This window comes from Scyliorhinus canicula, chromosome 2 (assembly GCF_902713615.1).
Source record: "Scyliorhinus canicula chromosome 2, sScyCan1.1, whole genome shotgun sequence".
NCBI lineage: Eukaryota > Metazoa > Chordata > Chondrichthyes > Carcharhiniformes > Scyliorhinidae > Scyliorhinus > Scyliorhinus canicula.
Genome location: NC_052147.1, coordinates 118,529,584 through 118,556,536, shown reverse-complemented (window position 1 = coordinate 118,556,536; position 26,953 = coordinate 118,529,584). Strand labels below are relative to the sequence as shown.

The 26,953-nt window shown below is 47.6% G+C and overlaps 2 protein-coding genes across 4 annotated transcripts in view; one reads left to right on the top strand and one right to left on the bottom strand.

Annotated features, from left to right (window-relative positions):
* Nucleotides 1-26,953, bottom strand: part of aven (apoptosis, caspase activation inhibitor) — a 135,835-nt gene that overhangs the window by 67,779 nt on the left and 41,103 nt on the right. The window lies entirely within an intron of this gene.
* Nucleotides 7,253-26,953, top strand: part of chrm5b (cholinergic receptor, muscarinic 5b) — a 65,173-nt gene continuing 45,472 nt past the window's right edge. For 2 of the 3 annotated variants that reach the window (XM_038785741.1, XM_038785743.1), the window contains exon 1: nucleotides 7,253-7,914. The gene's annotated coding sequence lies outside the window, so the exon portion shown is untranslated. Of the gene's footprint in view, nucleotides 7,915-15,920; nucleotides 16,229-26,953 lie in introns of all 3 variants that reach the window. The other variant, XM_038785748.1, reaches the window with a different exon arrangement.

Genomic DNA, 26,953 nt, shown 5'->3' with positions numbered 1-26,953 from the left:
CCCCCCCCCCCCCCCCCCAGCGAGCCAGAACTCCAAGGTAGGACTTGTCCACAGCCCATCTCAGAACCTGGCACGCTCCATGGCTGCTTCTGAACCATTTCTGGGGCGGCAGGCCCAACTCCCACTTCATGCCGTCCCAAAATCTGACCAACCGGGTCACTTTTCTCGGGGTTGAGGTTGCGGAACTGAAAATTGTACCGACTCTGCATTCCTGACCTAGGAGCGAAAATTCAGGCTGCAACGTCAAATGTGAACTGTAATTTCATGTTCTTTCACAAATTGTATGAAAAAAGTATATTTCGGCGGCAGAAACAAGCTGGTTTCACTTCTGGAATGTTAAGTGAATGAAGGGACATGGGAATACTGTGGGAAAGTGGAGTTGAGGTAGTGCATTAGCCATGATCTTATTGAATGGCAGAGCAGGCTCGAAAGGCCTTTAATGCCTATTCTTACTCCTACATATTACAATCTTCTGTTCCATTGCTGGGAAAAAAAACATTGGAATTTCAAGCTAATTTAGGGTATCCAAACATGCTCTCGGGGCAATCAATATTCAAAAACTCTTGCCAAACTGAAAGTCTAATAGTTCCCACCACAGACCTTGATCAAAACCCACAGAGTTGCTGGGTTTTATATATCCAATATTTTTTATTCCCATTAAATTACAAGTTAGAGAATGCCATTTTGGCCTTTTGCACCCTCTCACGAGTAGATAAATCACTTTGAAGAAGAAAATGTATGTGAGCACACTAATCTACTTCGGAAAAATAAATGAATTGTTCAATTAAGGGGCAGCAGGGTAGCATGGTGGTTAGCATAAATGCTTCACAGCTCCAGGGTCCCAGGTTCGATTCCCGGCTGGGTCACTGTCTGTGTGGAGTCTGCACGTCCTCCCCCTGTGTGCGTGGGTTTCCTCCGGGTGCTCCGGTTTCCTCCCACAGTCCAAAGATGTGCGGGTTAGGTGGATTGGCCATGCTAAATTGCCCGTAATGTCCTAATAAAAAGTAAGGTTAGGGGGGGGGGGTTGTTGGGTTACGGTATAGGGTGGATACGTGGGTTTGAGTAGGGTGATCCTGGCTCGGCACAACATTGAGGGCCGAAGGGCCTGTTCTGTGCTGTACTGTTCTATGTTCTATGTTCTATGTTCTAATTGGTTCAACGCATGATGGATAAGGAAAGAAGGGTCTTTGAAGCACAGCTATGATTTGTTTATGTGAGGACGAGAATGGTGTCCACCTATTCTATTAACTTGTTCACTACATGGAACCGTTTTCACAGCCAACAGGTATACAGGCCAACAGCCAACAGGGCACTGAATTCAAAGATGAACTCTGCCAACTACAAAATCTCTTCCTATTAGTCACTTTGATAGTGAACCTCCCTGACACCTCAGTACTGGAAGCTGAAGCAGTTCTTGGTGTCATATGCCATCAAGAAGACAGTGCTCTGAATGCACAGAGTCTAAAAAGTTTCTGTAAACCCAACCGAAAATACTGAAAAGCAAACAGCGCGGTAAAAGATGATAGCTGATGCTTGAAAGGAGCAGAGGAGAAGGGGGGCTGGCATTGCTGAACTTCAGCAACTATTACTGGGCAGCCAACACAGCGATGATAAGAAAATGGATGGTGGGTGCGGGGTCGGTTTGGGAGCGGATGGAGGCTGCTTCGTGCAGGGGCACTAGCTTAACAGCCCTGGTCACAGCGCCTCTGCCGGCACGGTACTCCACCAGCCCAATAGTGGTGGCGGCTCTTCGGATCTGGGGCCAGTGGAGGAGACATGTAGGGGAGTCTGGACCCCAATCTGCGGCAACCACTGATTTGCCCCGGGGAACATGGACGGGGGGGTATCGACTGTGGAGGAGGGTGGGGATTGTGAGGATGGGGGATCTGTTCATGGAAGGGAGCTTTCCGAGCATGAGGGCGCTGGAGGAGAAGTTTGGGCTGGTGAGAGGGAACGACTTTAGATACTTACAGGTGCGGGATTTTGTACGCAGACTGGTGCCGTCCTTCCCACGTCTCCCGCCGAAGGGGAGGCAGGACAAGGTAGTTTCTAGGGGAGAGGTGGGAGAGGGTAGAGTTTCAGACGTCTCCAAGGAAGTAATGGGAGCTGACAATACGCAGACCGAGGACCTGAAGCTTAAGTGGGAAAAGGAGCTGGGGGGGGGGGGGGGGGGGGGAGGACTGGCGGACGATATTTGGGCAGAAGCCCTGAGCAGAGTAAACACGACCGCAACATGCGCCAGGCTCAGCCTGATCCAGTTTAAGGTCGTGCACCGGGCCCACATGACGGTGGCCCGGATGAGCAGATTCTTTGGGCTGGAGGAGAAGTGTGCTAGATGCGCCGGAGGGCCGGCTAACCATGTACACGTGTTCTGGTTGTGCCCTAAACTCAGGGGATATTGGCAGGGATTCGCAGATGTCATGTCCCGGGTATTGAAAACTGGGGTGGTAATGAGCCCAGAGGTGGCAATCTTTGGGGTTTCGGAGGACCCGGGAGTCCAGGAAGAGGGAGAGGCCGATGTTCTGGCCTTTGCTTCCCTGGTAGCCCGGCGATGAATACTGTTAGCATGGAGGGACTCAAAGCCCCTGAGGGCTGAGGTATGGCTATCGGACATGGCGAGCTTTCTTGGCCTAGAGAAAGTCAAGTTCGCCTTGAGAGGTTTGCCCGAAGGTGGCAGCCATTTATTGACTTCTTCGCAGAGGACTAAGCATCAGCAGGGGGGAGCTGGGGGGCAAGGGTAGAGTAGGGTAGAGTAGGGGGATATTGAGGCAGGTCCGTGCGTGAACAGAGCCGTGGTTTGATTTGTAATTTGTGTCTTTACTTTTTTTTTTGTACTGTACAATGTCACTTTTTCAATATGCCTAAAATACCTCAATAAAATTGTTTGTAAAAGATGATAGCAAATAACTCAAAATAATAAAAGCTTAGATGACACTAAAATAGGTGGTATTGTACACAGCGAGGAAGGTTATCAAAAATTGCAGCAGGATCTTGATCAGCTGGCGAAGTGGGCCAAGAAATGGCAAATGGAGTTCAATACAGATAAACGAGAGGTGTTGCATTGTGGATTATCGAATCAAGGTAGGACTTTCACGGTGAATGGTAGACCTTAGGGAGTATCGTGGAACAGAGGGACCTTGGAGTTCAGATGCATGGACCTCTAAAGGTGGAGTCACAAGTAGATAGGGCAGTGAAGAAGGCTTTTGGCATGCTGGCCTTCATCAGTCAGGGCATTGAGTATAGAATTTGGGACGTTATGTTGCAATTGCAAGGACGTTGGTGAGGGCGCACCTGGAGTATTGTGTTCTGTTTTGGTTGTCTTGCTATAGGAAATAAGTTATTAAACTGGAAAGAGTGCAGAAGAGATTTACAAGGATGTTGCCAGGACTCAAGGGACTGAGTTATAGGGAGAGATTGGACAGGCTCGGACTTTTTTCTTTGGAGCATAGGAGCCTGAGGGGTGAGCTTATAGAGGTATATAAGATCATGAGGCATGGATAGGGTGAATGCACTCAGTCTTTTTCCCAGGATTGGGGAATCGAGAACTAGAGGGCATAGGTTTAAGTTAAGAGGGGAAAGAATTAATGGGAGCCTGAGGAGCAACTTTTTTTACACTGAGGTTGGTATGTATGTGGAATGAGCTGCCAGAGAAAGTGGTTGAGGCAGGGATATTGACATTTAAGAAGCATTTGGACAGATACATGGATAGGAAAGGTTTAGAGGGATATGGGCCAAACAGGCAAATGGGGTCAGTTAGATGGACTTTTTGGTTGGCATAGACCAGTTTGGGACGAAGGGCCTGTCTCAGTGCCGTAAATTCTATGATTCCATTACCCCCCATGGTAGAAAAGCAAAACTCGTCTCCTCACAAATCTTAGCTGAAGGTAGAATCTTCTTCTTTTGGCTTCTCCCATATTACTTGGGGTCTCCACAATTCTGGTTCATCACCCTTCTCCCTCTGCTTCTGTCAGTTACCCATTCCTCTTCCAATCCCACAGCATTTAAACCTCTTGTCACCACATCTTTCCATCTAGTCTTAAGCATTTCTTTTCTACTCTTTGGCAATCCCATCTCCATCACTCACCCAACCCCTTTTCCTCCCTCTCTCCAAACCAGATAACCATATGATTTCAGTCTCTTCTTGACTACTTCCTTTAATGCTCCCGAAATCTTCACCGACCCCCACCTCCCCCGGTAGTAAGAGTAGGCCACTCAGCCCCTCAATCCTGCTCCATCATTCAAGAAGATCATGGCTGATCTGACTGTAACCTCAAGCCCTCATTTCTGCCTATCCCTTCCACCCTCTTGCTAAGAATCTATCTAGCTTTGCCTTAGAAAAAAAGACTCTGTTTCCACTGCCTTTTGAGAAAAAAAAAATTCTCTTCATCTCAAGTATTAAACGAGCGAACCCTTATTTTTTTTAAAAATTAAAAGTATCCAATTATTTTTTTCCAATTTAGCGTGGCCAATCCACCTACCCTACACATCTTTTGCATTGTGGAGGTGAAACCCATGCAGACACAGGGAGAATGTGCAAACTCCACATGGACAGTGACCCAGAGCCAGGATCGTGCCTGGGACCTCGGCGCAGTGAGGTAGCAATGCTAACCACTGCACTACCATGCTGCCCGCGAACACTTATTTTTAATCCATGACCCTTAGTTCTAGATTCTCTCACAAGCGGAAACATCCTCTCTCCACATCCACCCTATCAAAACCCCTCAGAATCTTAAAGGTTTCAATCAAATTGCCTCTTACTCTTTTAAACTCTAGTGGAAACAAACCAAACCTCTCCGACCTTTCCTCAGAAGACAACCCGCTCATTCCAGGTATTAGTCTGATAAACTTTCTCTGAACTGCTTCCAACATTTACATCTTTCCAAAAATAAGGAAACCAACACTGTACATAATACTCCAGATGTGTTCTCACCAATGCCCTGTACAACTGAACCATATCGGCCCAACTTTTGCATTAAATTCCTCTCACAATAAACAATAACTTATTATTAGCTTTCTTAATTACTTGCATAGTAGCATTTTGTCATTCATGCATGAGGACACCCAGATCCCTCTGCATCACACAAGCTCTGCAATCTCTCACCATTTAGATAATAAGCTTTTTTTTAAATATTTCTGCCAAAATAGACCATTTCAATTTCACATTTGCCCATATTATACTCCATTTGACAGATCTTTACCCACTCAGTTAACCTATCTATGTCCCATTGTAACTTGCTTATGTCCTCTTCAGAACTTATTTTACTACCTGTCCTTGGGTCACCAGCAAATTTAGCAACCGTACCGTCTGTCCCTTCATCCAAGTCAGTTATGTAAGTTGTAAAATGTTGAGGTCCCAGCACTGACACCTGTGGCACACCACTCGTTAAAATCCGCCAACCAGACCAAGACCCATTTATGCCAACTCTGTTTCCTATTAGTGAGCCAACCTTCAATCTACGCCAATATGTTACCCCCTACACCATGAATCTGCCCTCTGAAATGGCATAGCAAGCCACTCAGTTCAGGGGCAATTAGAGATGGGAAACAAATGCTGGACTTGCCAGTGAAACCCATAGCCTTTGAAAGAACAAAAGAACTGGAAGAAGTTAGAAATGTAACAATTTTTAAGCAAGCGGGTTGGGGAAGGAGAGAAAGAGAACTAAAGGGAAGGTATATGACGGGGTGAAAGGCAGGAATGACTTAATGGCAAAAGGGCAAAAGGAGGAAGCAATGGGACAACTAAAGAAACAAATAGCTGTATGCCAACCTTTGTAGCATCTGCTTCAAAACAATAAGGGCAGTGATTATGGTCTAAAGTTCCTGAAATCAATGTTGAGTCCAGAAAGCTGTAAAGTGTCTCGCTGAAATATGAAGTGCTATTCCTCAAGCTTCTGTTGAGCTTCACTGGAACAGTGTACGAGGCCACCCTCAGGGCAGAAGTGGCATGGAGAACTAAAAGCACTCCATAAAGTCCATAGAATCCCGACTGCACAGCTGGAGGCTATTCAGCCCATCGAGTCTGCACCGACCCTCCGAAAGAGCACTCTACCTAGGCGTACTCCCCCGTCACATTCCTGTAACCCCGCACATTTATCATGGTCAATCCACTTAACCTGCATCTTTGGATACTAAGGGCAATTTAGCATGGCCAATCCCCTGTAATGTTGCTCTGGTGTTTGCCTCCTGTGTAAGTACAGCAACGTCTGCGTGCCACTCTTCCTTCTTTCAAATTCAGAGTTGCGCACTGGCCATATTCTGTACCATTGTGTAACGATGTGTCAGTGGGCAAAGGGAACCAGCAGCCCACATTTAAATCCTTGAAACTGGCTCCTGTGTACTCTTGCAGACTTGCATTCTAATAGGATTAAGGTAACATTGGCTCCCACAGCACAGGGTCAATTACACTACAGGGTGCAACCAACAGAAGTAAACCTGTGTCTCTCTCATCAAATGCGCTCTGATAACATAAAATCAACCTATAGCCAAGAATTCAGCAAATTAGAATCTCGAGCATGAAAGTGACTGATCATCGTGAATGCATAGCTGGACACTAACCCACCAATGCATGATCAGTCAACCAGATGAAAATGATTATAAACTGCATCTGGCATCACAATGTCCCCACAACGCTATGCAAAAGAGAGCAACCACTTTAACGTATTTTTAAAATGTGGCCTCATATCTGTTTTAGAACTATTTCCCAGAAAATGTCCCTACCACTCTCTACACTCAAATCAGCCTGCTCGGTATTCGGGGATAAAACGTGGCACAATTTTAATTGAGCTCATAAAGGACAAGCCACAGAGGGACAATTCCTGGTGTCATTTTTTTAATATTTCCATTATTTCTACTTGATGTTTGAGTTTCATAATGTTCCTGGAAATGGCTTACACTAATGGCTCCAATCTTAACAATTCAATAATAAAAAATAAAATAGACATACTATAAAGTGTCACGATAATGTAAGAGGGGAAAATGTAAAAAAAACAGAATATGACAGGAATAAGATGCACAATTTAAACAAATCCTTTAAGAATGAACTTTACAAGGGCAAACAAGGAGAAATAATCAGTAGTTATAATATCAGTTTCTCCACCGATTATTAGAAATTGCTGTCCTTCAAACACAGAAATTAATTGGTTTATTATGTATGAAAGCATCCGTCATTGCCTGAACTGAACAGTTCATTATCAGCAGGGTCTTGATGCCATACATTCTCATTGTCCCGAGCGATTATGAGACATCTTGCCCTTTAAGATTTCTTTTCATCTTTTCACATGTCCGATGTTATACAAATGTACTTGATAGAAGCTGCAATAGTGAACATGATGCACATACATCTCCATCCTGTTCTGCCTATTCAAACTGAAAATGCAAAGCTGTAAACTTCCAGCAAAGCCCTGTGGTTTGATATGTTGTGCTGATGAGCAGCAGACTGTAATTGCTAAAGACAATGGTAACCAACAGAGCAAACAGGGACTGGAAACGCGGCACAGGAGCTGCTGCAATGGTTGCATCTTTAAAAAGGTCATTGTGAACCTTTGAATTATTTTGGGTCAATTGTTCTGACCTTATGGTGTGAATACAAGTGACAGCTTTTAATTTTTTAATATAGCTGTCACGGTTGTTACCTCATGCAGAATCTGATGAAAAGTCTGAACCAACACTGTGAACAGCAAAGATGAAAGAAAAGGGTCCAAGGGTTCACAAAGAAGGATTTCATCTGTAAGAAGAAGAATCTGCTAATATATGGATTTTGCATTTGTAAGGTGGGGCAAAGGATAACAGATGGGATACAGCAATACCCCTGTGCTTAGCCTTCTACCTTCAGACTCCGTTTTGAAATCTGCATTCCGTGTGTTGAAGAAAGCTGATCAGTGAAGATGAAGCTGTAGGCATGTATACTGCTATTTTGTAAGTAGGTTCTTTGTTGTACAAATTTATTTAAAAATTAACTTGCACGGATAATGATTCTTAATGCACTTTTTTGCCAAGGAGTACGTTGTATATCAGTCTGTTTAAACAATATCTTAGCCATTTAAAAATATTTGTGTTTGATCCCTAATACAGAGTCCTGCTTCACTGGCAGACAATAAAACTCTTGCCAGGCAATGCTATTTAATATCTTGCACTATTTGCATTCCTACAAATAACCAGAAAACCACAAGTGCACTGTACAAACTTGTATTGTAGTTAACTGCTTCAGAAATATTTTTGAGCGAAATGAATTTACTTCAAAAGGCACACATTCGCCTTTACCCCACCACACATTTAAATCTATAAAATAGCCATTATACATGACCTGGTTAGATCATTAACAAAATTCTGTATTCACAATTCAGTTGACCACACTCATTACAAAATAATTACCACACATTTTCAAGTTATATAACCCAATTTAGTACAGAAAGCACTAGTCTGTTATCTCAACATACCATGTTATGCTTGTGGGCATAAAAAATATTTCTTCTCAAATTTTGCAGAGGGAAATATAGAACCGTCATATAACTTAGACCAGAATAGCAACTATTAGGAGTGTCGTGTTCTCATTAAAACTTTACATGTAGATATGCAAAGCTTGCCTTCATAAATAATCAGCTCATAACTGTAAATTTGAATTGCACAATAATTTTACCTATCCAGCTTTGACAACCTTCTTTTAAAATGCAATAATACCTGGCAAAATTATATTCTCTTACTCTTGGAAATGGAGAAGCAGAAGTTGAAAAATCAATAACTCCAGACTATACAGAGTGTTATGCGTTGCTGCATGCATATATATGTGAATAAAGCTAACTGAATCTTCATGATGCTTCTCCTGGCTCATTCAGCTGGTTTATATAACTTTTCCTTTCAGTGCTGATTCTGCTTGGCTGGCCCGATGATTATTGTGATGTCCATTCTACTCCCTCAGGATCATGTTACCTACTATAGTTCCACTGTCCATTTCTGGCTTGACTGTACCTCATACTTAATTGAAACAGAAAAATCACACACACAAAACCTAGGGAAAACAGAATTGTTTGGTGCATTGAGAGGGAAGAGTCAGACTTGTTGAATATTTCTAAAAGATCCTTAAAACAATACATTTCTTCAAATGGGATGTCTGGGATTATTTAAATCAAATGAACTTCAAAAAAGTAAAGTGAGCATTATTGTTTTTCACTTGGAAAGTGCAGAAGCACAAGCTTATACCGAGACTAGACCCACAATAAAAAAACACCAAGTATTTTCTCTCAATAACTTAGTGGAAAGTGCACTGTCCAGTTGGTATTGCGCGGTACACACATGTGTACCGGTTTGGTACACTTCAGGTTTGGTCTCTGCTCTGTGTTGAACCAACTGATCTTAGCCAAACACTGGTTAGAATATAACGAGGGAACACATAATTTCCAAGGGCAACCTCTTCCTATAGACTCTAGTGAACTACCTATTGAACAATGTGCCTGTGGGAAGTGTCTCGTTAGGCTCAACTGAGATGCACTCCATGGTTAACTACATTTCTGATGTTGTTATCCAGATTTAAGGATGAAGAATGACCGAAAGGCTACAAACAGATGTTGAACTATACCCCCTGCCTGAGTCATTAGCTTCATGGGAGGAGTGAAAAATAAAATGAAGATAGGGAATCGAAGGATTTTGAGTATTCTAAAAGTGTTAAAATCCTGGGTTTGATACTTTTGAAAGCGATGGCAGGAAAAAATCATTACTAATACAATAACATGCAAAATAGATGATGTTCAGACTTTAAGAATCGTCTTCTCTGGACTGATTCTTGTTTTGTAAAAGCTCTATATTTGAATGATGAAAAGACTGAATCGGTTTTAAAGACAAACATTTTACCATATTTTCTAACATTGCTCACCTCCGCCCTGGATCTCTCCCCCTTGTACTGCTGCAATTCTAACCGTTGTTTGTCACTTTAAATTTGCCCTCCGCAACGGCCCAACAATAGACCCCCAATCTCTACTATTTACAATTAATCTAGAATGCTGAGGTCTCGGTCATCACACACGCACACAAAAGTACCACAATCACATCTGCTAACTTTGCACACTGAAAAAGATTCAATTGTCAAACTGTCTCCTATCTCTGTAACCTGCTCCCAGCCCTCTGACATAAAATTATTCCTCTGTCCTTTGGCCACTATGCTCTTGTTCTCTAGAATTTCTTGAAGTGGGTTAGGAAGCAAAGTTTATAGATTTAAAATAATTGACAATAGAGGAAAAATATGGAGACATTTATTTATTGGGAAGTAACAACCCAAGAAGGAAAAATAATATGATTTTTAATCAAGATTAATCAAAATTACAGCTGAAATCTTCTGATTTTTAAAAGCGATTGGTGCTAGCAAAAAAACAAAAAGTTTCTTAAAGCCATGGTCCAACCAATAAAATTACATGTTAAAGAAACAAAAAATAAATAACAGAAACAAACTGGAAGAGAAAGAAATTAGAGTGGAGGAAAAGTTAAAGTACTACAACTTAAGAACTGATAACTACGATGTTGGGAAAAGATGGCGCTATAGAACCATTCGATTCGGAAAACCTTTTTTTACCTACAGGGTGGTGACAGTCTGGAATGCACTGCCTGGGAGGGTGGTAGAGGTGGGTGCCTCTGATCCTTTAAAAAGTACTTGGGTGAGCACTTTCTTTTTTTTAGAATTTACAATGCAGAAGGGGGCCATTCAGCCCATCACGTCTGAAATAGCCCTTTGAAAGAGCACATAACTCCACCCTATCCCCATAACCCAGTAATTCCACCTCACCTTTTTGGACACTAAGGGCAATTTAGCATGGCCAATCCACCTAACCTGCACATCGCCGGAATGTGGCGACTCAGGGCGTTTCACAGCAACTTCATTGAAGCCTACTTGTGACATTAAGTGATTATTATTATCTTTGGACTGTGGGACGAAACCGGAGCACCCAGAGGAAACCCACGCATACACAGGGAAAATGTGCAGACTCCACACAGTCAGTAAACAAAGCCGGGAATCGAACCTGCAATCCTGGAGCTGTAAAAGAACAGTGCAAATCACTGTGCTACTGTGCCAACATAATATTCAAGACTATGGGCCAATTGGTGGCAAATGGGATTAGGTAGGCAAATCAGAAGTCTTTCATGCGTCAGTGCAGACTCAATAGGCCTCTTCTGCACTGCATTATTTTGTGATTCTGTGATGAGAATCCAGAATCATGGAGTTCCTATAACGAGAGATTCCAGTACTACCTTGCTACAAGCAGGATACTGGATTAAATTAAAGTAACAACTTTCTTGAGTGTGATACGACAGAAAATCTTCACCCCATTACAAAGGATTGTCTATCCTGCAAAGCTTGGTACAATAATTAACACGGAATTATCAAAGAGCCTTGAAAAACACTTCTCGCCCAAACCACTTCGGGGGGGGGGGGGGGGGGGGGGGATACCGGGTTGCCAATATACTGGAATGGCCAAAAAGGAGCTGGAGCGTGCAGAGGGGATCAGGATGGGGGTCTGTCGCTGCGGGGAACGGGCTGAGCGGGGGTGGCGGATTACGGAAGGGTGATGGCTAGTCGACGGGGGAGGGGGGCAGGTGGCCCTCCGATTTGGCTGATCACCTGGAATGTGAGGGGACTGAATGGGCCGGTCAAGCAGTCCCGCGTGTTCACGCACCTGAGGGGGCTGAAGGCGGACGTGGCTATGCTTCAGGAGACGCACCTGAAGGTGGCGGATAAGGTTAGGTTGAGGAAGGGGTGGGTGGGCCAAGTGTTTCATTCGGGCTGGATGCAAAAAACCGGGGGGTGGTGATCCTGGTGGGGAAGAGGGTGTCGTTTGAGGCGTCGAGTGTGGTGGCAGACAGCGGCGGGAGGTACGTGATGGTGAGCGGCAAGCTGCAAGGGGAGTGGGTGGTGCTGGTCAATGTATACGCCCCGAATTGGGATGATGCGGGTTTCATGCAGCGCATGTTGGGCCAGATTCCAGATTTGGAGGTGGGGAGCCTGATAATGGGGGGGGATTTCAAGAAGGTGCTGGATCCGCCACTGGATCAATCCAGTTCCAGGACGGATAGGAGGCCTGCAGCGGCTAAGGTGCTGAGGGGGTTTATGGACCAGATGGGAGGGGTGGATCTATGGAGGTTCGCAAGGCCAAGGGCCAGGGAATTTTCATACTTCTCCCATGTGCATAAGGCCTACTCCCGGATCGACTTCTTTGTTTTGAGTAAGGCGCTGATTGCGGGGGAGTAGACGCTGAGTACTCGGCGATAGCCATTTCTGACCATGCCCCGCATTGGGTGGACCTCGAGCTGGGGGAGGAGAGGGACCAACGCCCATTGTGGTGCTTGGAGGTGGGGCTGCTGGCGGACGAGGTGGTGAGGGGGCGGGTTCGAGGATGTATCGAGATGTATCTAGACGCCAACGATAATGGGGAGGTCCGAGTGCGGACGGTCTGGGAGGTGCTGAAGGCGGTGGTTCGGGGGGAGTTAATCTCCATTCGGGCCCACAGGGAGAGAGGGGAGCAGAGAGAAAGGGAGAGATTGATGGGGGAGATGGGGAGGGTGGACAGGAGGTCCGCGGAGGGCCAGGAGGAGGGATTCCTGAGGGAGCGGCGCAGCCTTCAGGCTGAATTCGACTTGTTGACCACCAGAAAGGCGGAGGCTCAATGGAGAAAGGCTCAGGGTACGGTGTACTAGTATGGGGAGAAGGCGAGTAGCATGCTGGCACACCAGCTCCATAAGCGGGATGCGGCCAGGGAGATTGGTGGACTTAAGGACCGGGGAAGAAATGTGGTGCGGAGGGGGGTAGACATTAATGGGGTCTTCAGGGACTTTTATGAGAGACTATCGGTCCGAACCTCCGGCGGAGGAGGGGGGGATGGGGCGCTTTTTGGACCGGCTGAGATTCCCGAGGGTGGAGGAGGGACGGGTGGAGGGTCTGGGGGGCCCCAGTTGAGCTTGAGGAGCTGGTTAAAGGGATACGGAACATGCAGTCGGGCAAGGCGCCGGGGCCGGATGGGTTCCCGGTTGAATTTTACAAGGCGTATGCAGACCTGCTGGGCCCCCTGTTGGTTAGGACCTTCAACGAGGCAAGGGATGGGGCGGCTTTGCCCCGACGATGTCTCGGGCGTTGATCTCCTTGATCCTTAAGCGAGACAAGGATCCCCTGCAGTGTGGGTCATACAGGCCGATCTCACTCCTGAATGTGGACGCCAAGTTGTTGGCAAAGATCTTAGCCACGAGGATAGAAGATTGTGTGCCAGAGGTTATCCACGAGGATCAAACGGGGTTTGTGAAGGGGAGGCAGCTGAACACTAATATACAGAGGCTCTTGAACGTTATTATGATGCCGGTGGTGGAAGGGGAGGCAGAGATAGTGGTGGCGCTAGATGCAGAGAAGGCCTTTGATAGGGTCGAGTGGGGGTACTTGTGGGAGGTGCTGGAAAGGTTCAAGTTTGGGGAGGGGTTTGTCAGTTGGGCGAGGCTGTTGTATGAAGCCCCGATGGCGAGTGTGGCCATGAATAAGAGGAGGTTGGAGTATTTTCGACTATACCGAGGGACGAGGCAGGGGTGTCCCTTGTTCCCCCCTACCTTTTGCGCTGGCAATTGAAACCCTGGCTATGGTGCTGAGGGAGTCGGGGGATTGGAGGGGGCTGGTCCGTCGTGGGGAGGAGCACCGAGTGTCGCTCTATGCGGATGACCCATTGTTGTATGTGGCGGACCCGGTGGGGGGAATGCCGGTGGTGATGGGGATTCTCCGGGAATTTGGGGATTCCTCAGGGTATAAGCTTAACTTTGGGAAAAGCGAGTTGTTTGTGGTACACCCGGGGGACCAGGAGGGGGGGATTGGGAGGCTCCCACTGAAAAGGACAGAGAGGAGCTTCAGGTGGCCAGGAGCTGGGGGGCCTTGCATAAGCTAAACCTCACAAGGCTGGTGGAGCAAATGGAGGAGGAGTTTAAGAGGTGGGACATGCTGCCGCTGTCTTTGGCGGGTAGGGTGCAGTCAGTCAAGATGACGGTGCTCCCGAGGTTTCTGTTCTTGTTCCAGTGCCTCCCCAACCTTATCCCGAAGGGGGGGGCTGGCGTTGCCCAACCTCTGTGGGTATTATTGGGCTGCCAACGCAGCGATGGTGCATAAGTGGGTAATGGACGGGGAGGGGGCGGCATGGAAGAGGCTGGAGATGGCATCCTGTTTTTGGTACGAGCCTGGAAGCGCTGGTAACGGCGCCGCTGCCGCTCCCTCCAACGAGGTATACCACGAGCCCGGTGGTGGCAGCTACCCTCAGGATTTGGGGACAATGGAGGCGGCACAGGGGGGAGGTGGGGGCCTCGATGGGGTCCCCGATACATGGGAACCACCGGTTTATTCCGGGGAGAATTGATGGCGGGTTCCTGAGTTGGCACAGGGCAGGTGTCAGGAGGCTGTGGGACCTGTTCATAGACGGGAAGTTTGCGAGCCTGGGTGAGCTGGAAGAGAGGTTCAGGCTCCCCACAGGGAACACCTTTAGGTACATGCAAGTAAGGGCGTTTGTCAAGCGGAAGGTGGCGGGGTTCCCCCTGCTGCCGCCACGTGGGGTCCAGGACAGGGTGCTCTCGTGGGTATGGGTTGGAGAGGGGAGGATCTCGGAAGTGTCCCAGGTGATTCAGGAGGTAGACAAGGCCTCGGTGGAGGAGCTGAAAGATAAATGGAAGGAGGAGCTGGGTGAGGAGATTGAGGAGGGGACGTGGGCGGATGCCCTAGAAAGGGTGAACTCCTCCTCTTCGTGTGCGAGGCTTAGCCTCATACAGTTTAAGGTACTGCATAGGGCTCATATGACCGGGACAAGGATGAGCCAGTTTTTTGGGACCGAGGACAGGTGTATTAGGTGGTCAGGGAGCCCAGCAAACCATGTCCACATGTTCTGGGCATGCCCAGCGCTGGGGGAATTTTGGAAGGGTGTAGCAAGGACGGTATCGAGGGTGGTAGGATCCAGGGTCAATCCAGGCTGGGGACTCGCAATATTTGGGGTTGCAGCGGAGCCGGGAGTGCAGGAGGCGAAAGAGGCCGGTGTTCTGGCCTTTACATCCCTAGTAGCCCGGCGGAAGGATTCTTCTTCAGTGGAAGGATGCGAGGCCCCCAAGCATGGAGGCCTGGGTCAACGATATGGCGGGGTTTATTAAATTGGAGGGTGAAATTTGCCCTGAGGGGGTCAGTGCAGGGGTTTTTCAGGAGATGGCAACCATTCCTAGATCTCCTGGCAGAACGGTAAAAACAAAAGGTCAGCAGCAGCAGCAACCGGGGGGGGGGGGGGGTTGTCTCTTTGTTTTTGTTTTGGGTTGAATATCGGATTTTTGCCAATGACGGGCGTTAATTTATTGTCTCTCTTTTGTATTTACGGCGGGGGTGGGGTTCTGTTTTTTTTTGTTCTTAGAATTTTCTGTTATTGTTTTCTTTTTTGTGAAAATGTGAAAATTTGAATTAAAATTTTTTTTTTTTTTAAACGAGGATGGCAATGTTCCACAATTTGTAGTTGTACTATGGAGCCAAACATTGAGAGTTTGGACATGCTGCGAGCCAGACTTGCGTATGGACTGAGAAATGAGACAATCAGAGAAGACTGGGCAGCACGGTAGCATAGTGGTTAGCACTGTGGCTTCACAGCTCCAGGGTCCCAGTTTCTATTCCCCGCTGGGTCACTGTGTGGAGTCTCACGTTCTCCCCATGTCTACGTGGGTTTCCTCCGGGTGCTCCGGTTTCCTCTCACAATCCAAAGACGTGCAGGTTAGGTGGATTGGCTATGCTAAATTGCCCTTAATGTCCAAAAAGGGTTAGGGGGATAGGGTGGAAATGAGGGCTTAAGTGGGTCGGTGCAGACTCGATGGGCCGAATGGCCTCCTTATGCACTGTATGTTCTATGTTTGATGACTGCCAATAGAAAGCTCTCTGACACTCTATCTTGCAGTTGAAATGGCAATGTTTATGGAATTGGCAGCAAAAGAAGCTCCCCAAATTGGAGCTGGCGCCAAGATAAACAAGATGAATTCTGAGAAAAGAAGATCTCTCAACATGCAAGCATGCCTTAGAAGTGCCCAGGTGGGACGTTCTCCACCGGAATGTTGGTGTCGAGATAGTAAATGTCATAATTGTGGCAAGAAAGGTCAAATAACAACGGCGTGCTTAACCAGACAAAAGTCTCAAACCTCAAAGACGGGAAGAAGCAAAAATGCACCTAAATCCACAAAAGAGTCAACAGTATCACCAAAGGCACTGGTAAGTCTCAGGAACACACAATGTCTGCAGAGGATCAAAGAACTAAAACTCTGTGTATTATTGGTGCAAAATGATACATAGAGATTTTGAATCTATCTCCGGGCAGCATGATAGCACAGTGGTTAGCACAATTCTTTCACAGCTCCAGGGTCCCAGGTTCGATTCACGGCTTGGGTAACTCTGTGCGGAGTCTGCACGTTCTCCCAGTGTGTGCGTGGGTTTCCTCCAGGTGCTCCAGTTTCCTCCCACAGTCCAAAGATGTGCAGGTTAGGTGGATTGGCCATTCTAAATTGCCCCTAGTGTCTAAAAGAAAGGTTAGGTTAGGTAGGTTTACTGGGTTACGGAGATAAAAGGGACAGGGTGGAGACGTGGGGCTTAAGTGGGGTTCTCTTTCCAAGGGGCAGTGCAGACTCGATGGGCTGAATGGCCTCCTTCTGCACTGTAAATTCTATGATTCTATCTGAAATTAAATGGGAACAAAATTAAAATGGAAGTAGATATGGGCGCCACTGCATCTATGATCTCTGAAAACTATCAATAAAAGCTCAAGAATGTACCATTAAAACTGTATAATCTTGAGAACTTGAGAAGAGGCGATTCCAGTAAGGGGTTATATCTTGATGCAAGTTGATGTGAATGATCAGTCGAAAAAATTATTACATATGGTAAAAGGAAATTTTCCTGCACTCTTCAGAAGAGCATGGTTGAACAAAATCAAAATAAATTGGCATGCGACAAGCCAACTGGCTGTTGGAAAGAATATATTTGGATTTGTTTATTGTCACGTGTACCGAGGTACAGCGAAAAGTGAAATATTACAGAAACTCTTAGGAAAGTACAAGAAGATGTTTGAAAACACTTTTGGGGAAATGACTGGTGTTGAGGCATGACTTACGATAAACCTCTAAAATGCTTAAAGGCAAGATCTGTAGCATATGCGAGAAAACCAAAGGTGAAGCAGAACTTGACAAATTGATCAGCGATGGAGTGATTGGAAGTGTGACGGCGAGCAATTGGGCAACCCCAATTGTCCCAGTTATCAAACCAGGTGGCTCAGTAAGAATCTGTGGTAACTTTAAAATGACAATGAACCCATGGTTGTGTGCTAACCAGTATCCCTTACCATAATAGAAGACCTATTTGCTAGGTTGTCGGGTGGACAAGAGTTTAATAAGACAGATTTGTCCCAAGCATACCTACAAATGAAGGTAGCAGCTGAATCAAATCTCTTCTAACTATTGTAATAATAATAATAATCTTTAATCATGCCACAAGTAGGCGCACATTAACACTGCAATGAAGTATCTGTGAAAATCCCCTACGGTGCCTGTTCGGGTACACGGACGGAGAATTCAGAATATCTAATTCACCTAACAAGCACGTCTTTCTGGGCTTGTGGGAGGAAACCGGAGAAATCGGTGCAACCCCACATAAACACGGAGAGAATGTGTAGACTCTGCACAGACAGTGATCCAAGCCGGGAATCGATCCTGAGTCCCTAGCGCTGTGAAGCAACAGTAATAACCGCTTCAGGTACCATTTGGTAATAAATTTTGCACTAACCCTATTCCAAAAGTCCATGGACCAAATTTTTAGTGACCTCAACGGTATTCAACGTGTTCAATGACACAAGGGAGATTCCTCCATTTTGCACATGCCAGCAGTGCTGGTGTGAGCTCCAGGGCCTCTGATGAACAACCCATTAAGAAGGGTGAACAATTCATTAAGAAGCTGAAATCAGAATCAAAGCAGTATAATGAAATTTTCTTGAGGTATGGGTTTATTAATTGTGGCAGTGCAAATAAGGAGGAAATGCCTAAATGTGTTATATGCAGAGAAGTACTGGCAAATGAAAGATTAAAACCCTCAAAGCTTCAAAGGCATTTGAAGACTAAGCATGGCGAGTTTGAGGACAAACCGTACCAAGGTCAGATACGGGGATGGGGAATGCCATGGACATGATGAGTAAAAGGTGTATCACTGGATAAACAGAGGAGGAATCCGGAATTCAAGCCATACCAAAGAAGGGAACTTTAATTGACGGTACGAAGCAGAGTAGTTCGATGAAGAATCAAAATTCATTTGCTCATACCGGCTGACATTTTAAAAATATATATTATTCAGTTTTTAACATTTTAGCATGTTATACACAAGACAAAACAATGCAAAATAACAGAACCCCCCCCCCCCCTCCACTCTACCAACCAACACCCCAATAACTCAAAGAATAGCCCCCCATCCCTAACACTCCCCTCCCCCTAGCAGCTGACAGTAACCAAATATTTAAAGTGAAGAATAAACAGACACCATCTCTTGTGGAATGCTTCAATCAACTCCCTCACGGTAAACTTTACCTTCTCCAAATACAGGAGCTCCATCAGGTTCCCAAGCCATACTGAGGCACTGGGCGGAGAGGCTGACCTCCACCCCAACAGGACCCACTTGTGAGCGCAGCGAGACGAAGGCTAAACCGTCTGTGCCCCCTCTCGCCAAGCAGCCCCGGCAAGTCCTACACCCTAAATATGACCCTCAGGGGACTGGGCTCCAAATCTAACTGCAAGATCGCCGACCTGGTGCTGAAAACCGACCCCGAAAATGTCTCCAACTTCAGCCAGGACCTGAACGTATGTACATGATTAGCCGGATCTCTCCCACACAGTTTGCAAGTATCCTCTACCCGTTCAAACAACCGGCTCACCCTTGACCTCATCATGTACACTCCGTGCACCACCTTTAACTGTATTACCCACAGCTCCGCACAGAAAGTTGAGGCATTCACCCTCCACAACACCTCACACCACAACCCCTCCTCCAAAGCCACTCGACTCCCATACTGATGTAACTGTAATAATAATACTTGGTTTAATCATCACTGTTCACCATGAGTAAAAGTTTAAGCTAATATTTGCTGCCGTACTGCAGGAGTAAAGGGGGAGGGATGTTATGTTTTATAACCAATGTCCTCTGTACAGTATGTCACAAGTGACATGGTGACATCATCAGTGGCACTTGGGAGATTTCCTTCTTGTCCCTCTTAGACTGTGAAGCAAGCAACACCTGAGCAATAAACTCTGGCAACTGGTTAAGTAACTTACGGTGCAGCAACCTGGTCATCCTTTGCCCATACTGTAAGTAATCCCCACAAACATGTCAATGGAACAGGATTAATTTACAGGGTAATGGGGGAGTGGTGATAAATTGGACAGCTCATTCAAAAGCTCTGCAAAACAGCTTCTGTCTGGGCTGCAAAACTATCTGCCTTGTATACGGTTTTGCAAATATATTTTATTTATGAAGCATCAGAGATGAGACACAGCTTTATTTGCAGTTCTTCAACAATTCATGTATCACAAATCACTGCTATTTTAAAACAGCCATAACTGGTGATAAAACTGCTATACAATCGTCCCAGGCTATGCCCAAAGTGCTATTCCATACAAGGTGCCTGTCGTTCAATGCTATACAAGTTCAAATCTGTCACAATCAGAAAGCAAATGCTCACAAAGGAAACAAAATAACTGCATGCAGTTGGCACTAAAAAGAGGAAATATTCACTGTAGTGCAGCATTACCCTGTAAATCTCTCTATTTATCACAAAGTATATATTTGCTTAAAAATTCCAAAATTCACAAAGTTATGCTTGTAATCCAACAGCCAGATATAATGAACTAGCATGGGGTCAGACGTTCAGTAGATTGATTGAGCAGGAAGAAGAAAGACCCATGTGGAGAACATGGCAAGAAAGCAAACAAAACTAACAGGGAGAAGACCAATGATGCAGCATGACTGACGTCAAAGATGTGGCTGCTGCTCCTGCAATTTCCAGCACTTTTTTCCCCCCAGAATAGATAATAGATAATCAGCAGGGAGACCTAAATAATTTACAAAAATGAATTGACATAGAATGCAAATCGAACCATTTAGGTTCGGGGTAAAGGGCAACTTATCTATCTCAGAAATGATATTCACCATATTGCAGTCAAGCATTCTCTACCATTTGACTATTTCCACCTTAGATTTCCAGTACTAGCCCCTAATTGGGTCGGGGATTTGCAGAGGATTTCAAATACCATTGGTGGAGAGTGCTGCATGGTCAGGGATGAGACATTAAACCGAGGCCTTGTGGCGTGCACTGGTATATGTAAAAGATTACATGGCACTACTTAAAGAGGGGAAGGGAGTTTTGCCAAGCGTCATGGTCAACATTCCTTCCTCAACCGTCATTGCCAAAAGCAGATTATCTGGTTACCCAATCATTTGCAATCACTTGTTGCGCACATACTGCCTGCCATATATACCAATCGAAAAGCAGTAATTGAACACTGAAGGTAATCCAATATTGTACAACCCTCTGGGACACCATGAAGATGTGATAAATGCTGTATAAATGCTAATTCTTACATATAAACAATTTTACATGTACTTGTATTCCACAATAAATACATTCTAAAAATGATCACAGTAGGCAGACTATTGAGAATTTAATGTAGATTTTTCTTGGCCTTTGGATCTTAAATTGAACATAACCAGTACCTCGTCTCACAAACTAAAACCATAAATTTAGATTTCAAGGCACAGTTTTTTTTGCCAGCCTTGCCATCAGCTGTATTCATATTTCAATTATTTTTGCTGTTACATTGGTCAGTACAATATCAAATCCACGTATTAAGCGTTGTGCACATCATTTAATATCAAGAAAATAGCAGGCAAATAAAAGAAATGTTACATCAGGTGTTGCAGTAAAATTGAAGCAGAAAACTGTTTCAAAACCAGTTAACCTATTTATATCTACAATAATGTACAATGCAGAAAATGCAATATATACTTTACATTAAAAACATGGAAGTTATATTAATCTGCAACTTCTGTCAGTGTCCTGGAAACGCAAGGCAGTAACACCACCTAGTGCCAGGAGTCTATAAAGTTGTAAATTGAGCGATAAAATAGCAAAAATGCCCAACATGCTGCTTGAATATTGCTGGAAAGAAAGATATTAATATATTAGTATATTAATATAAGTAGCGTCGAATACACGCAAATGTGCCAAACTGCAAGCCCATCTGACAACCTTAAAATGGTTGAGGGCAGCACGGTTGCGCAGTGGGTTAGCCCTTTTACCTCACGGCGCCGAGGTCCCAGGTTCGATCCCTGCTCGGGGTCACTGTCCGTGTGGAGTTTGCACATTCTCCCAGTGTTTGCGTGGGTTTCGCCCCCACAACCCAAAGATGTGCAGGGTAGATGGATTGGCCATGCTAAATTGCCCCTTAATTGGAAAAAATGAATTGGGTACTCTAAATTCATTTTTAAAACTGATTGTTAGTGTAATTGTAGCATACAGAGGATTATTAAAATATAAATTTAGAGTACCCAATTCATTTTTTTTCCAATTAAGGAGCAATTTAGCACGGCCAATCCACTTACACATCTTTGGGCTGTGAGGGCGAAACCCACGCAAGCATGGGGAGAATGTGCAAACTCCACACGGACAGTGACCCAGAGCCGGGATCGAACCCGGGACCTTGGTGCCGTGAGGCAGCAATGCTAACCACTGCGCTACCGTGCTGCTCCACAGAGGATTATTTAGCAAATGTTGTCCGATTGTAGAATCGCATCTAATGTTGGACACTGTATTTTGAGTTTTGCAAGTACAGGCTGGTTGAAAATGGTCTTGCCTTGCCCATTGCAAACATCGGAAGGGTCATGCTGTTTGATACGACCCGCCAATCTTTGGGATGTACAGCCTACATACCGAGCATCACACAAGCACTGAAATTCATATACCACATTACTCATTTGTGGGATGGGCAGAATGTCTTTTTGGGTAATAAATGATGGTGTTGCCAATGGTGTCCATAGCCTATGAACATATTTTAAGAAGTAATTTCTTTGCCACATCATGTATATGCAGTGAAATAAAGGATACAAAAGAAATATGAGATTAATAGAGGCAGATAGAAAGTTTTTATTAATTTCACTTCAAGTTTTGTTTTAAAAACAATATTAAAATCCAGAAGAATGAGACTCTTCACTTTCACTCGTTATTTTCAGTGCTAGCAAGGTTGGCCAAAAAAAAAATCAAGATTTATTACCCACTTAAGAGTTCACTTACACCTGACTGGGCCAACCCTAACTTTTTCTGGTGTGGTGCATGGGTAAATTGTGGGTAAGAACCACAAATTCATACCCATACAAGATTACAATGCCAAGTCTATCAGCGAGATAGTAATGCAATGCAGCCTGTGAGGAGATGGGCAAATTGGACAGCAACTTCTGGATTTCCAGGGTTACACATGTGCGGATGGTAGAAATTGCTGCCGAGGGGACTTCCGGTTGCGGCTATGCGGAGCTAAGCCGCACGTTCGGCAGCTCCCGCTAGAAACTGACTTTTGGGATCTTTTTAGGGCCCGCAGCGGTGCTTGATCGACGATTCCCGACGTGGGCAGTAGATCCCCAGGGTTCTATGGTCCGGACCAGGAGTGGGGCGAGCATAAAAGCAGTGGCAGTGCCTCTGGAAAAGCGGGGGAAGGAAAACAAAATGGCGGCTGGCGGAGACCTTGAGGAGTGGAGGCAGTGGGCGCAGGAGCAGCAGGAGACTCTTCAGCGTTGCTTTCAGGAGCTTAAGGTGGAGCTGCTGGAGTCGTTGAAGACTACCACCGGTAAGCTGCTGGAGACTCAGAGAGCCCAGGGGGCCGCAATCCGGGAGCTGTAGCAGCAAGACTCCGAAAGAGAGGATGAGGCCGCGGCCCTCGCGGGGAAGGTGGAGATGCACGAGGCGCTCCATAAAAAGTGGCAGGAGTGGTTCGAGGAGATGGAGAACCGGTCGAGGCGGAAAGATTTACAGATCCTGGGCCTCACAGAGGGGCTGGAGGGGTCGGACCTGGCAGCTTATGTGGTTGTTTTGTTGAACTCGTTGATGGGAGCTGGGTCCTTCCAGGGGCCCCTGGAGCTGGAGGGGTCCCAGAGGATACTGGCCAGGAGGCCCAAGCTGAATGAGCCGCCGCGGGCGGTGCTGGTGCGGTTCCACCGGTTCGTTGACCGGGAGTGCGTGCTTCGGTGGGCCAAGAAGGAGCGGAGCAGCAAGTGGGAGAACACGGTGGTGCGGATCTACCAGGACTGGAGTACGGAGGTGGCTAAGCGGAGGGCCGGGTACAACCGGACGAAGGCGGTGCTCCACAGACAGAGTGTGAAGTTTGGCATGTTGCAGCCGGCGCGTCTGTGGGTCACCTACAAGGACCGTCACCATTATTTCGAGTCCCCGGAGGAGGCGTGGGCCTTTGTGTAGGCCGAGAAATTGGACTCAAACTGAGGGTCAGGGATGGGGGTTTTGTATGTAAATGTATGTGTCTATTTTTTGGAGGGGGGGTTCTCTGTTTCATGCAGGATGTGTGTTGGCTTCAGGGTGGGTGGGGCGATGTCTTTGTATGGGTCTGGTGGACGGGTTCGGGCAGGGAGGTAAACTGGGAGTGCGGGGAGCTGGTGGTGGGGACCGGCAATGGGAGCTGCCCTAGAGGAGGCGGGCTTGGGCAGGGCGAAAGCGCGGGCTTTCCTCTTGTTTCTCTCGCTGCGGGGTGATGGGGGCGGGGTCGGGGCTGAGAAGCACGGGCCTTTGCTTGTTTTTATTTTCCCGCGCAAGAGTGGGGGGGGGGGGGTACCCAGACGGGTAGGACGCCGGCGGCGGCTAAGGTGTTGAGGGGGTTTATGGATCAGATGGGAGGAGTAGATCCCTGGAGATTTGCGAGGCGAAGAGCCAGGGAGTACTCGTTTTTCTCCCACGTGCATAAGGCCCATTCCAGGATCGATTTTTTTGTCCTGAGCAGGGGGCTGGTTTCGAGGGTGAAGGATGCTGAATACTCTGCCATAGCCATTTTGGATCACGCACTGGGTGGACCTCGGGCTGGGGGAGGAGAGGGACCTGCTGATGGGCACGGAGGAGGAGGAGTAGTCCCACGTGGGGTGGGGTCAGAGGTGTGGCGGGAGTCGCCGGGGTCAGCAGAAAGTTAGCTGGCTCACGGGAGTGCTATGGAGGGGGGGCGCAGCTAGGAGGGGTCCTAGCCTGGGGGGGTGGGGGGGTACCGGGTTGCTGCTGAAATGGCCAGGAAGGAGCTGGAGTATGCAGGGGGTGCTGGGGGCGCGGAGAGTTGCCGCCGTGGGGAACAGGCCGAGCGGGGGGAGCTGGCCAGTGGCGGGCAGGGGATGGGTTATGGCTAGTCGGCAGGGGAGGGGGGCAGGGAGCCCTCTGATCCGGCTGATAACTTGGAATGTGAGGGGGCTGAACGGGCCGGTCAAGCGGGCCCAGGTGTTTACGCATTTGAAGGGGCTGAAGGCGGATGTGGCCATGCTCCAGGAGACGCACCTGAAGGTGGCAGACCAGGTTCGACTGAGGAAGGGATGGGTGGGCCAAGTATTTCATTCAGGGCTGGATGCGAAGAATCGGGGGGTGGCGATACTGGTGGGAAAGAGGGTGTAGTTTGAGGCATCAAATGTGATGGCTGACAGTGGCGGGAGGTATGTGATGGTGAGCGGTAAGCTGCAGGGGGAGGGGGTGGTGCTGGTGAATGTCTACGCCCCGAACTGGGACGATGCGGGGTTTATGCGGCACATGTTGGGCCGCATTACGGATCTGGAGGTGGGGGGCCTGATCATGGGGGGGTCTTCAACACGGTGCTGGATCCCCCATTGGATCGATCCAGGTCCCGGACGGGTAGGAGGCCGGCGGCGGCTAAGGTGTTGAGGGGGGTTTATGGATCAGATGGGAGGGGTGGATCCCTGGAGGTTTGCGAGGCGAAGAGCTAGGGAGTACTCGTTTTTCTCCCACGTGCATAAGGCCTATTCCAGGATCGATTTTTTTGTCCTGAGCAGGGGGCTGGTTTCGAGGGTGGAGGATGCTGAATACTCTGCCATAGCCATTTTGGATCATGCCCCGCACTGGGTGGACCTCGGGCTGGGGGAGGAGAGGGACCAGCGCCCGCTCTGGCGCTTGGAGGTGGGGCTGCTGGCAAACGAGGAGGTGGGCGGGAGGTTTCGGGGGTGTATCGAGAGGTACCTTGAGGCCAACGATAACGGGGAGGTCCGAGTGGGGACCGTCTGGGAGGCATTGAAGGCGGTGATTAGAGGGGAGTTGATTTCCATCCGAACCCATAGGGAGAGGGGAGAACAGAGAGAGAGGGAGAGATTGGTGGGGGAGATGGTGAGGGTGGACAGGAGATATTTGGAGGCTCCGGAGGAGGGATTGCTGGGGGAACGGCGTAGCCTTCAGGCCAGGTTCGATCTATTGACCACCAGAAAGGCGGAAGCTCAGTGGAGGAAAGCACAGGGAGCGGTGTATGAATACGGGGAGAAGGCGAGTAGGATGCTGGCACACCAGCTCCGAAAGCGAGACGCGGCCAGGAAGATTGGGGGAGTGAAGGATAGAGATGGGAAGGTGGTGCAGAGGGGGGTAGACGTTAATGGGGTCTTTAGGGACTTTTATGGGGAATTGTACTGGTCTGAACCCCCGGTGGAGGGGGGGGGAATGGGGCGCTTCTTGGACAAGCTGAGATTTCCGAAGGTGGAGGCGGGGCAGGTGGAGGGACTGGAGCGCCGATTGATCTGGAGGAGCTGGTCACTGGGATTGGCAGCATGCAGTCGGGGAAGGCGCCGGGGCCGAATGGGTTTCCAGCCGAATTTTATAAAATGTATGCGGACCTGTTGGGCCTCCTGTTGGTTCGGACCTTTAACGAGGCAAGGGAGGGGGGGCTTTGCCCCCAACTATGTCACGGGCGCTGATTTCCTTGATCCTTAAGCGGGACAAGGACCCCCTGCAGTGTGGGTCATATAGGCCGATCTCGATGCTAAATGTAGACGCCAAGCAGTTAACGAAGATCTTAGCTACAAGGATAGAGGATTGTGTGCCGGGGGTCATTCACGAGGACCAGACGGGGTTTGTAAAGGGAAGGCAGTTGAATACCAACATACGAAGGCTTCTGAATGTCATTCTGATGCCGGCTGTGGAAGGGGAGGCAGAGACAGTGGTGGCATTAGACGCGGAGAAGGCCTTTGATAGTGTTGAGTGGGGGTATCTGTGGGAGGTGTTGGAAAGGTTTGGGTTTGGGGAGGGGTTTGTCCGTTGGGTGAGGCTGCTCTATGAGGCCCCGATGGCGAGTGTAGCCACGAATAGGAGGAGGTCAGAGTACTTTCGGCTGCACCGGGGGACGAGACAGGGGTGTCCCCTGTCCCCCTTGCTCTTTGCGTTGGTAATTGAGCCCCTGGCCATGGCGCTGAGGGAGTCGGGGAACTGGAGGGGCCTGGTGCGGGGTGGGGAGGAGCATCAAGTGTCGCTTTATGCGGACGACCTGTTGCTGTATGTGGCGAACCCGGTGGGGAGAATGCCGGAGGTGATGAGGATTCTCAGCGAATTTGGGGGGTTTTCTGGGTATAAGCTCAAGCTGGGTAAGAGAGAGCTGTTCGTTGTGCACCCGGCGGATCAGGAGGAGGGGATTGGTAGACTCCCACTGAAGCAGGCAGGGAGGAGCTTTAGGTATCTGGGAGTCCAGGTGGCTAGGAGCTGGGGAGCCCTGCACAAGCTTAACCTCACAAGGCTGGTGGAGCAAATGGAGGAGGAGTTTAAAAAGTGGGATATGCTACCGCTGTCGCTGGCGGGTAGGGTGCAGTCCGTCAAGATGACGGTGCTCCCGAGGTTTTTGTTCCTGTTCCAGTGCCTCCCCATCCTTATCCCGAAGGCCTTTT